Source organism: Cryptomeria japonica, chromosome 11, assembly GCF_030272615.1.
Source record: "Cryptomeria japonica chromosome 11, Sugi_1.0, whole genome shotgun sequence".
NCBI classification, from domain to species: domain Eukaryota; kingdom Viridiplantae; phylum Streptophyta; class Pinopsida; order Cupressales; family Cupressaceae; genus Cryptomeria; species Cryptomeria japonica.
This window is the reverse complement of record NC_081415.1, coordinates 246372148-246384018: the sequence shown is the minus strand read 5'-3', so window position 1 is coordinate 246384018 and position 11871 is coordinate 246372148.

The window sequence follows — 11871 nt, the reverse complement described above, 5'->3', positions numbered from 1 at the left end:
ACCTCCCAACAAAAAATTCCCACCCTCCCAAGTATGCCATTTTCCACCTTCTTGACATTTTAAAGTTTTCTTATGTTTTGTATTTTTGCTTTTTCTATTATTTAATATTTTTTTAATATAAATTAGGGCTTAGTGTTATCTATGTTTCTTATGGCATCTATTTGTTTGTTTGTTCCTAAAACAAACTTGTCACCTCCACAAAATTTCATTTTATTGTCCTCCTAAAATATTCATTTTTCAATTGGTTTCCTTAATCAAGAAGGTTGTAAAATAGATATGAAAATATTGTGCTTTTACTTGCTATAAGAAATTGTTTTGATCTAATATCATTCATCTTGTGTACCAATGATTATGTAATTGCTCACTATCATAACCCTCCTTTACCATTTTCAAGTCCACTTCTATTTTCGATGTCATTCTGCCTTGCCCTAAGGTTCTACATTGATTTCTCCAAGAAGTTGATCTTATCCCTTTGTTCGGTTAGCAAGTTGATTATAGCTTCAACCCCATCTTCATTATTCCCTTGGTTTTGTTGATCCCCTTCATGGCTTTCTTCATGGTTAGGTTCCCTTTGTCTCCTAGTGGTAGAATGTCTTCCATTTCCCCTTCCTCTTCCTCTTCCTCTAGCCATCTAGGGTTTACCTGAAATTTAAATTATATAGTTAGTTCTTGATTTAAGGTTTTATAATTTAATTCCTACCATTGCAAGACACTCCCTTAGTTGTATAAGTTGAAGTGAGCTCAAGGCCTAGATTTGAGCCTTGGCTCTGATACCACATGTGATAACCCACTATGCTTAACAATTCTACCAATAATACATGACTACAAAAGAAATCATATTTCTATCAACATGAAACATGAGAAATTTCTTTAAAAAAATAAATCAACCCCCTCCTTTCGAAAACTTGCATACATTATATAGAAAAGATCCCTCAATTCCACTATCAAGAGAATTAATTGAAAATGAGATTCTTTTTCCTAAATCATCCTCATGCAAAATTGATTGATCACTAAATGGAGGAGTTACATGCAAGAAAATGGAGGATGAAGATTCCCTCTAGAAGCTTCCAATTTCTCCTACGACATGCGCTTATATGAAATTGAGCAATTAAATAATATATATTTAAATTATTATTTTTTATGTGTGTATGTGTGTGTTCATTATTATAATAACTTTTTCAACCATATTCAATAAATTCATTTCTAACATAACCACAAAATGATATAATAGAAATAAAAAATAGTAGTAGCAAATCAAAATGGTAAATGAAGGTTATGAAACTCACAATGCATTGTGTAGCTCAATACTTTGTTTTCAAGAATAGATGCATGGTTGTATTTGAGTATTCTTTGTTTGTTTAATGTGAGATTGAAGAGTTTATCTATATGCATCTTATTTAATTAAGATATATAATTCTCTAGGAAAGACTATCCTTTTTAAATTTCTAGAAATCCATCTACTCTTGATGACATATTTTTCTGTTAGGGTATATTCTCCAAAATACTATAAATTAAATCTATACTTTTCTTATTTTTACATCTTACCTCAAGATCTAAAAATCCAAGACATCTCATTTACCTACAATACACTGATGATGATCATGAACCCTTGATATGCTTACACATGTCCTCCTTTTTGTAATTTCACGTTACTATTTTTCCCACTTATGTTAGTATTATGGCTATGGAGGTTGTCCTTTCTTTGGCAATCATCCGTAATATTATTACATGTACTTCTACAATATTTGTCATTTTAGTAGAATCTCGCTTCACTCTTTAAATTTTCCTACATATGATTCATCTTCTTCTTACATGTCACTCTGTTAAAATCATCCACACAATATGTTGAGCTCATTGTCCCAGTAGCTAATGGTTATTCTATTTTTGTTGTTCATTTAGTGTGGCTTTATTTCATTTATATTTTTCTTTCTTGACACACTTTATGGTGTTATTTATTTTGTATGTTCTTCTCTTTATATTGAAAAAATCCTCTATGTGCACATTTATTCTCTTCCTACATATCTTTTTCTATATGTCTCACCTACCACCTTACATATATTTGTATGTTCTATTTATTTATTTGTTTATATGTTTTCATGTACTATCTTCATTATGTTGTTTTCCCTAGTAGTACCTTCTTTTGCATGACATGCTAGAAATGATGCATAATAATGGGGTATAACTTATGTTATTCATGTTGACCCACATATGTCATGCATCTTTGCACCTTATGTATTGTTTCCTACCTCTTTTAGCCAACATATTCCTTTGTGTTGATGATCTATTCCTATTGGGAATGATGACATACACTATTTCTATTGAATGTTGTCATCTTTTAATGAACATAATGAGCTTTATTCAAACATAATGAATTAATTTGAACATAATAAACTAATTGAACTTAATTCAAACACACTTAATTAAACATAATGGGTTCAATGTTAACATCTCAATTCAAATATAATAAACTTAAATGAACATAATCAATTGAACTTGATTGAACATAATGAGTTCAATGCTACCATCTTATTTAAAAATAATGAACTTAACTGAACAATATTAACTAATTGAACTTAATACAAACATAATGAGTTATGTTCAACATAATTAACTTAATTGAACATAATGAACGAAAAAAAGAGATATAGTGGTCATCATGACCAAAAGACTATCAACTCGTGCATAAAGAGTTAGAAAAATATGTATTCAATTACATATTATCATGACCAAAATCCTATCAAACCTATCAATTACATATTACATAAAGTGTTAAAGCTTATTATGACAAAAATCCTAGATCTTGAGCCTATCTATAATCATTGAGATCTTCTTGTAAGGGACTTGCAAAAAAAACAACATTTTTTAAAAATAAATTATCATAACTCTATATCATGTGCAAGAACATTACATTTATTAAAATAAAATTATACAATTGAACCTTAGCATCTTACAAATATAATTCTTTATTGTATATCCTTCAATGCACAAATAGTAGTAGTCATTGATGCCATCTAGATGTGGAAGACCTGAAACAAAAATGATTTGATTAGCTTAAATTATAATTAGGATCTATCTCTCAAAATGCAACATAAAGTATGCACAAACAATAGTATTCACCGATGCCTTCTAGTTGCGGGAGACTTGAAACAAAAATGTTTTGATTAGCTTTTATAATTAGGATGTGTGACTTAAAATGCAACATAAACTATACATCATGACTTAAAGGGAGATGTCTTAAGGGTACAAAATTATAACTTGTATTTATTGATTATGTTGTACCATTTGTATCCTCTCTCTTTTGTAATGCATCTATGATTGTCTCATGTTCTTCCATAGTGGGTGTCCATAACTATTTATTAGCAGGTTTGCTACAATATTTATCCAATTTTATATTAGTTACCACTACAAAATGCGAGTAGTGTATAATCTTCTTATCTAATTCATAATCTTCAAATACGAACAATCCATTCTTTTGTGTTAGATATTGATGCTAAGCATCCACACACCCAACCAACTAAGGGAGATATTGTTGGAATCCAAGAACACTGAGAGGAGGGGGGTGGGGGGTGAATCAGTGTTCTATAGATAATGTTAGTTTTGAACTTATTACATATTAACTAGTTAAAAGTACACCAAATAACACATAAAGAGGCAAAACCATAACACCAATATTTATATGTGGAAAACCCTACAAAGGGAAAAACCACGGTGGGGCTTATACCCACAATATCTATATACTTGATCAAGGTATACAAATATTACATGAATGGGATTACACATGCAATCCGACCAATCGCCTAGAGATCACTGCTCAACACAAGAGAAGAAGTCTCACTGACTTACAAAGCATTACAAAGTAATTACAAGAAGTATGAACTTATAAGATGCATGTGACAATACTGGATAAGTTCTAGTTTATGCTTTGATATCCTTCACTATGTACCAGTTTGTTGATGCTTTGTTTTGCCTTGTTCTGCTACCAGTTAAGTTGTGTACGCGAACTTGCACACAAACACTTCTAATCGCTGACCAAAATGCATACCGATAATCTCTAAATAATTTCCAATCAAATTGCATTCCAAAACTTCATTAATCCATCGCTGAAAGGATCTCCTTAAATATCCTTCTATCTCCACCATATCGACTTCAATGAAAAGTATAAACCTGTCAGCTACCAGATCATAATAAATTTCAAACATAATCCCAATGATCATGTCGGCCTACACATGTTACCATAAATTCCATCAAATAATTGGGGCCATAAGATCTCCTAGCTGGGTCCTATCCATTATCGGGTTCCAAATACACATTACTAGGATCAGGACTTAGCCTGTTGTGAAGCACATTGAATGTCAGTTAAGTGTAATGAGTACCTGTTAACCCAAACAAAGAAAATTAATGAATCCGGATATAATATTTACACCTGGAGATGAGTTTCCATCAATGACAACCCAAAATGCCATTAACTCTTACCGGATGAGTGTCAATTGCAAATAATCTCCCCCTCTAGCATTGATGGCAACACTCATGTGAAAAATGGTGTTGTCATTGAATCTGCCTCTGAATTTGTATGACCTCCTGACCTGTACATGAATCTTCTATATACATCTGATGCTCCCCTTGAGTACTATATACATTTTTCACTTTATTCCTCCCCCTTTGACATCAATGACAAAGTGGGTGCCCACAAAGAATTCTGTACAATTATAAACACAAGTCAAATCTATATAAGTTCCATAATGTCTACATACATATTCGTCAAAAATGAAAAATATGTAACCCAACCTTGCTTAAGGTAGTCAAGAATGGAAATATATCCATTCAAGAGACTGGCATAATTTTCTAATAGTGGGATCCTCTCTACATGTTAGAAATATACTCAGTCTTAAGAAATAATAAATTATCTAACCAAGGACCAATAAGATTTTGGAGCTCATTTTCTCTCTTTATTATACTATCCCTATCCTTTTCCAATTTCAAAATTTGATCCATAACTACCAAAATTGGACCATCCAAAGAATTAGTAATATTCAATGTTAGGTTGTAAGAGTTGGAAATCTGATTTAAATTGTTCCTACAATCTAAGAGTTGCTTGTCTATAGATGTTGTTAGCTTACCAAAATCTAGATAAGTCTTATATACATTACCTCCCTCCGCCAATGCTGCATCAATGGATTGCAAGCAAGTTTGGAGTTTCTCCTTGTCAAACTCAATCATCTTCAAAAATGTCTACTTCTAGGCCTCAACAAATTTTTCTTTAGCCTCTGTTAATGAAATTTTCAATAAAGAATCATAGTGCTTGGGAATAAAATTAATAATTTCCTCCAATTTACCAGATGAGCTTGTGCTCTCTCATGCTTGGAATTCTGGTACCAACCGGTTCAAAACTTCAAAACTTTGTTCAATTAATTTGTTGTCTTTTGACTCTTCTTGAGCCAACTCCTAGGTTGCCTATGCTTGAAGTGTTGCTGCCGCCAAAATTTTCTTAGCCGGTGACATCTTGTGATAGGGTTTGTAAAAACTGGTAGAGAATTGTGACAAGTTCCCTTTGGCTATAGCTGAAGTGTCAATTGCCAAGCCAGAAGAGAGTTATGTCACAACTTCCTTTCCCTTGTCTGCGAGAGAGATAACCTTAGAATACTTTAACTCTTGTACACTGATGGCTTTGCCACTTGGTGCCCTATCCAAATCCTAAACATCCTCTACACCCTTATTACATGTATCCTTATCTATACTTACCTTTGTATCCCCTGCATTATGTATATTATTTGTCAATATATCCTTTGTTGCAAAATTTGACTCACTAACCAGTACAGTGGTAGTTGGTGGAGTGCTAGCCAGTTGCTCAATATCTACACTTTGTTGTTTTGTATCTGTTGGTTGCTGGTCTTTTGGCAATTGAATATTTGGAGACTGTACAAAATTGGGACTCAATTCATAACCCAAACTCAAAAGAATTCTTACCCAAATATCTCTAGTTTCCTTTCGAATCTCCTCAAACCTTTCCAACATTAGGTTGTTTATTCTGTGTTTAGGGTTAAATTCAGATGAGCCAGTTTTATTTATTAAATCTTCCATCTCTGGAGGGGTTATTGCTGGATAGAGATTAACCAATTTTGTCTCTTTTATCTGTCGGTCTAGAGTCTAAGAATGTAATTTTCTAGCCTCTAACTTATCATACAACTCCTTAGGCAAAATTTTGTCAAGTTCAATCAACACCCTACTAAAAGAATAAAGATATAAAAGAATTGCTTCCTCAATTTTCTTTTTTTTTTTCCTTCTCCTCAAATCCATCAAAGAATAAATAAATATTATCTAAGTTCCCATCATTAATAATTTGATCAATTAGATCCCGAGCATCCAATTTCTTCTTACAGATTCTTCTCCTGGCTTCCAGTTTGGGCTGCTCATCTAACTCAGGTTTGCGCTTATGTACAATTGTTATTTTGGGCTTCCAAGGAGTCTCCTTAATAGGTTCTTTCTTTTTCTCCTCCTGCTTCTCCCTCAGTACACATTTATTCTTTGGAATTTCCTTTATAACCTCATATGATTCTGTTTCATTAGAAGAAACAGTCATGTATTACCGGGAAGCATTACTGGGTCGCATAGTCTACAAGTAGATTCTGGTAAACAACTAAAATTTCCTGAGTACCCATCCATAATCATAATTCTCTGACTACTGATCCAATCTAGGGCATTTGCATGATCTTCAATGATTTTCCTACCCCTAAGGTAGAGTGCCTTAGTTACTAGTTGTGTCTACTATCTTCTTACCCATATTTTCTCATGTTGTTTGCTAATATCTTCCACTTTTGCCTTTCCATTCTCATCTACATTTCCATTAGTTGTCGGTGGGTTCTTTCTTTTGCAATATTTAGCAATATGTCCAATCTTGTTGCATGCATAACACACAATATTGTTCTTCTGAATTTCTTTTCTAAACCCTTGATTTCCTTTTGATTTACATTGGTTAGCCATATGTCCAAATTTTCTACATGCATGACATCTCATATTTCCAAGACCGATGAATGATGCATTGTTATGATTATTCCTTATTTTGTACTGACTAGCCATATGACCATATTTATTGCAAACAAAACATGTACCATTGAATTTGTGAACATTAGGTTGTCTTACCGGTGATTTATGGTTTTTGTTGTTGACATTATTTTGCTTATGTCTCGATGATTGATCTTGTTGTGCAGTACCAGAGCTTTCTCCTTCTTCATAACTAAGACCTCTCTTGTCATTAACATCTCTTTGATTCTTCAGTAGCTCATCAAGTTTAGTAGAGCTAGCTTGAAATTTGTCCTTGTACTCATTTTCAATGACCAAGTCATCCCTCATGATTATAATTTGTCTCTCAAGTTCCTGTTTATTATTTTGGGACTGGGTCAACTCAAGTTTCAACATGCCATTCTCATGTGTCAGTTTTTTGCATTCATCAGATCTGTCCTTCAATGCTTGAGCCATGTTTTCTTCATTTTTCTTTTTGTCTTCAATCTCCTTGCACATTCTCATGGTTAGGGCTTGCATCTCATTCTTCAAGATAGTGTTCTCCTGAGTAAGTTTCTCGCATTGATCCTTCATAGCATCTTCCTCATCACTGTTTTGATTTTGCAATTGATCACAGAGTTCCTTGCTCTTGGCCTTAACAACGGAAAATTTTCCTTGCAATGAAATGATGTGTTATCTGGCTTGCTTCAGATCATTTTTTAATTTATTATTCTCCATCTGCTCATTATCAAGATCCTCAAGAGTAAGTCGAAGTTGCTGCTACAAACCGGTTTCCATTGATTCAAAATTTTGGATCTTCCTCAAGTGGTTAAACTTCTTCCAAGGAACCAATATTTGATACCAATTGTTGGAATCCAAGGACACTGAGAAGGGGGGTGAATCTGTGTTCTATTGGTAATGTTTTGATTAAGTAAAAATAGGTTTTTGAAAGGAACCCAAACCTTTTACAAGTCAAGAGAGCAATAGAGCTTGAAAGAACCGTGCTTGATCACTCCAACAACAAAAGCTAATCCCACCCAGACAAAAAGGGATCTCAACACACTTAACAAGAAGAACCATAAAAAGACAACAAAAGGAAAGCAAAAAGATTGCACAAAGACTAAGACAAAGACCGAGACCGAGACAACTAGATATTTTTCATGATATCTTTAGTGTGAACCAGCATCTGCTTCATGTTGTTCACAAAGTTCTTTAACTCATCCAGCTCTCGACCCTTGATGTCACCCTTATTCCTGGTGTTGGCTCTAGTCCTCTTCTCATGACCTTTTTTGTCCAGCTGATCCTTGTCGCCCTCTTTGTCTTTGATGTTATCAAATCTGTTAATCAAAATGTTCATATTGTCCATCAAGGCTTTGAGAATCTGGAAGTTCTGTTAAGCTATCTTCTTAACTATGAGTTCCATCCTGTCAACTATGCTGCCCAGATTGTTCATAGCAATTTCTATCCCTTTCATCTCTTTATTTCATTCCATCTCCTTAACCTTTTTTTTAGTTTCAATAATTTTTCTAATCATGTTTTCAATGGCTTCAACTTTATTAATTGCCTCCGCCAATTCTTTGACATTTTTAGACATAGGTTTGTCGCCTATTATGGTTATTTTAACAACATTCATATCCTTCTTCAAGATGCCTATATCTTTCACCATTATGCTGATGGTATCACAGAAACCCTTAATACTCTAATTTTATACAACATAATCACTAGATTTTCCTCTTTTGTACTCTTGATCCTCTTTCTATAGACCTTGAGTATTCAAATCCTCATTGCTGCCCACAACCGGGATATGATCCCCCTCCTTACCCTTCCCATTATCATTTTTATCCTCCTCTACCTCCTCATCATAATCAATCAAGATTTGATTAATATCTTTTTTACCTCCCTTGCTGATGTTCTTCTTCCTCTAGGTTTGCTTTTGGTACCTTTACCTTTCTTTCTTTTGATGAATTTACCTTTGAAGGACTCAGCCTTAGACTCTGAAATATCTGAATCCACCACTATCCTCTTCCTCTTTCCCTTGTTCTTCCCCTTTTTACTTAGCTCCTCTGACTCGCCTTTAGTTTTTGAGTTGAAGTTAAAACCACTAACCTCACTCTTCATTTCCTCATCCCTTGCATTTTTACCTTTAATAGGTTTTTCAATGCATTTCCCTTTCAACAATTTATACACAAGAGCCATAAGACCCTAATGAAGAGCATGGTCGCCCTTGGGGTCTTTTTGTATCTCTTTCATAGTATGGTCCATGGAACATGCAAGATAGTATGGCAGGCTAACCTTTTCCCCATGGCGGAAATGGTTGAGCAACACAAAGTGGTGCCCATAAGCTCTCGTAAATCTGCCATCCAATGTTATATAGGTAATTGTAGCAAACAAAATGAACCTCCATGGTCTGCATATACATTTTGGGGAGTGATAGGAGTTGTCGACCTTCACCATTTTCTTCTTCTCACCTTCCATGATAGGAAATTTGTCCACTGTCTTATAAGAGATGCTACGATCTCTATAGAATTTCATGCCCTCTGTCATCATCCCCGTGGCTTCAGCAATAATTTCCTCATCCACAATCATCATCTGGGTCCCCACCAAAACTTTGTCATTCTTCCAATTCTTGATAAAATGCTTAGTGACCGTTGGATCTTTCCCACTAAGCCTCTCCATAAACACACTTAAACCCCCCTACTGAAGAATATCCCAAATCTCTCTGTTCTTCCTCCATTCTGAACAAGAGGTAGGTTCAAACCTTTTTTTGTTCCCTCCCATTTTCCCTTCGCAATCACTGAATTTCCTACTCTTGGCTCTGATTCCTTTTCTCTGGTTTCTATTGTTACCCTAAAAAACAACCCTGAATACATGCCAAACAATTATGAAAAGACACTTAAATAAATGCTCATCACCGCTGTTGTAAGCCTTCATCGAAATAAGTGGAAGAAGCATTTAGAAATTATGGTTGATGATGCCACGTTGCCTCATCTAGATACAGTCTAGATCAAGCAAGGATTTCACTTCACATGCAAGTTCGCTCTCACCATTAATAGTAATGACTTCCTCAATTTGGCAGGCTAGGGTGGCGGCCCAGTCAGCACACGAATTAGCTTCCCTGTACACGTGTGTGAAAACCCACATTTTAAATGTGTCACTTATTTTCTTCACTGCTTTAATAGCATTATTTATTGATCAAGATGGTGGGAACTCCTTGTTCAAACAGTTTATTATATTCAAAGAGTCTCCTTTGCACCAGACTCTGGTGCAGTTAGCTTCCTTTGCTAGGACCATCCCATGATAAGCTATCATAGCCTCAACAACATGATTAGTTTGATTTCCTATAGGTATGCATTTAATGATTTTGTGTTTTCCCCATTCGTCCCTTAGAACCACACCACATCTTGCATTACCAGGGTTACCCTTTGAAGCTCCATCAAAGTTGATTTTCATCCAACCATTGGGAGGGCATTCCCATTTCACACCCTCTCTAGGATTAGTCTGAAACTAATCTTGTCCTTTTAATCTCCACTTTTTGAAGATTATTTGATCATCCTTGTCTTGAGGGTTAGCAATACCACCTATGATATTAATATTTTCCAATATGTTTCTTTTTATTTTCTCAAACACAATTTGAGCCTTAGACACCTTCTCTTCGAACACTCTTTTGTTTCTCTCTTTCCATATACCCCAACATATATGGGGTAAGGCCAATTTACATAACAAAATTGTAGACTTATTCCTTGATGGGTGTTGCCAAGAATTAAAAACCTCTTGAACTGATTCTAGGAAACTCCAATTAATATTGAAGTGATCCAGACATCTTCCCTAGATATTAGCAGAGAAGGGACAATGAAAGAGCAGGTGGTTAATGGTCTCCTCATTTTGCATACAAAGAAAGCAAACACTAGGCATACGAATACCTCTTTTTCTGAGGTTATCAATAGTTAGAATTTTATATTGAAGGGCTGTCTAGAAGAAAATATTAATTTTAGGTGTTAGGCCTTTCACCCAATCCTTAGCCCAACAAGGACTATCCATTTTAGAAAAATGCTGATAATAAAGAGGCCACGATAAATTTACCATTTTCTGTGAGTGTAATGTTAGTTTTTAACTTATTGCTTATTAATCGGTTAACAGTAAAGAAAATTAAAGTGCATACACCAAATAACACATAAAGAGGCAACATCATAACACCAATATTTATACGTGGAAAACCCTACAAAGGGAAAAACCACTTTGGGGCTGAAACCCACAATATCTGTATACTTGATCAAGGTATACAAATATTACATGAAGGGGATTGCACATGTAATCAGGCCAACCGCCTAGAGCTCACTGCTTAACACAAGAGAACAAGTCTCACTGACTTACAAAGAATTACAAAGTAATTACAATAAGTATGAACTTATAATATGCATCTGACCATGCTAGATAAGTTATGGTTTATGCTCGGATATCCTTCACTGTGTACCAGTTTTTTGATACTCTATTCTACCCTGTTCTGCTACTAGTTAAGTTGTGTACGTGAAACTGCACACAAACACTTCTAATCATTGACCAAAATGCATACTGATAATCTTTGAATAATTTGCAATCAAATCGCATTCCAAAACTTCATTAATCCATGACTGAAAGGATCTCCTTAAATATCCTTCTATCTTCCACCATGTTGGCTTCAATGAAAAGTATAAACTTGTCGGATACTGGATCATAATGAATTTTAAACATAATCCCAATGATCATATCGGCCTACACACATTACCATAATTTCCATGAAATAATCAGGGCCATAAAATCTCCTCGCCAGGTTTTATCCATTACCAGGTTCCAAATACACGTTATCGGGATCAGTTATCACGATCAAGACTTAGCCGA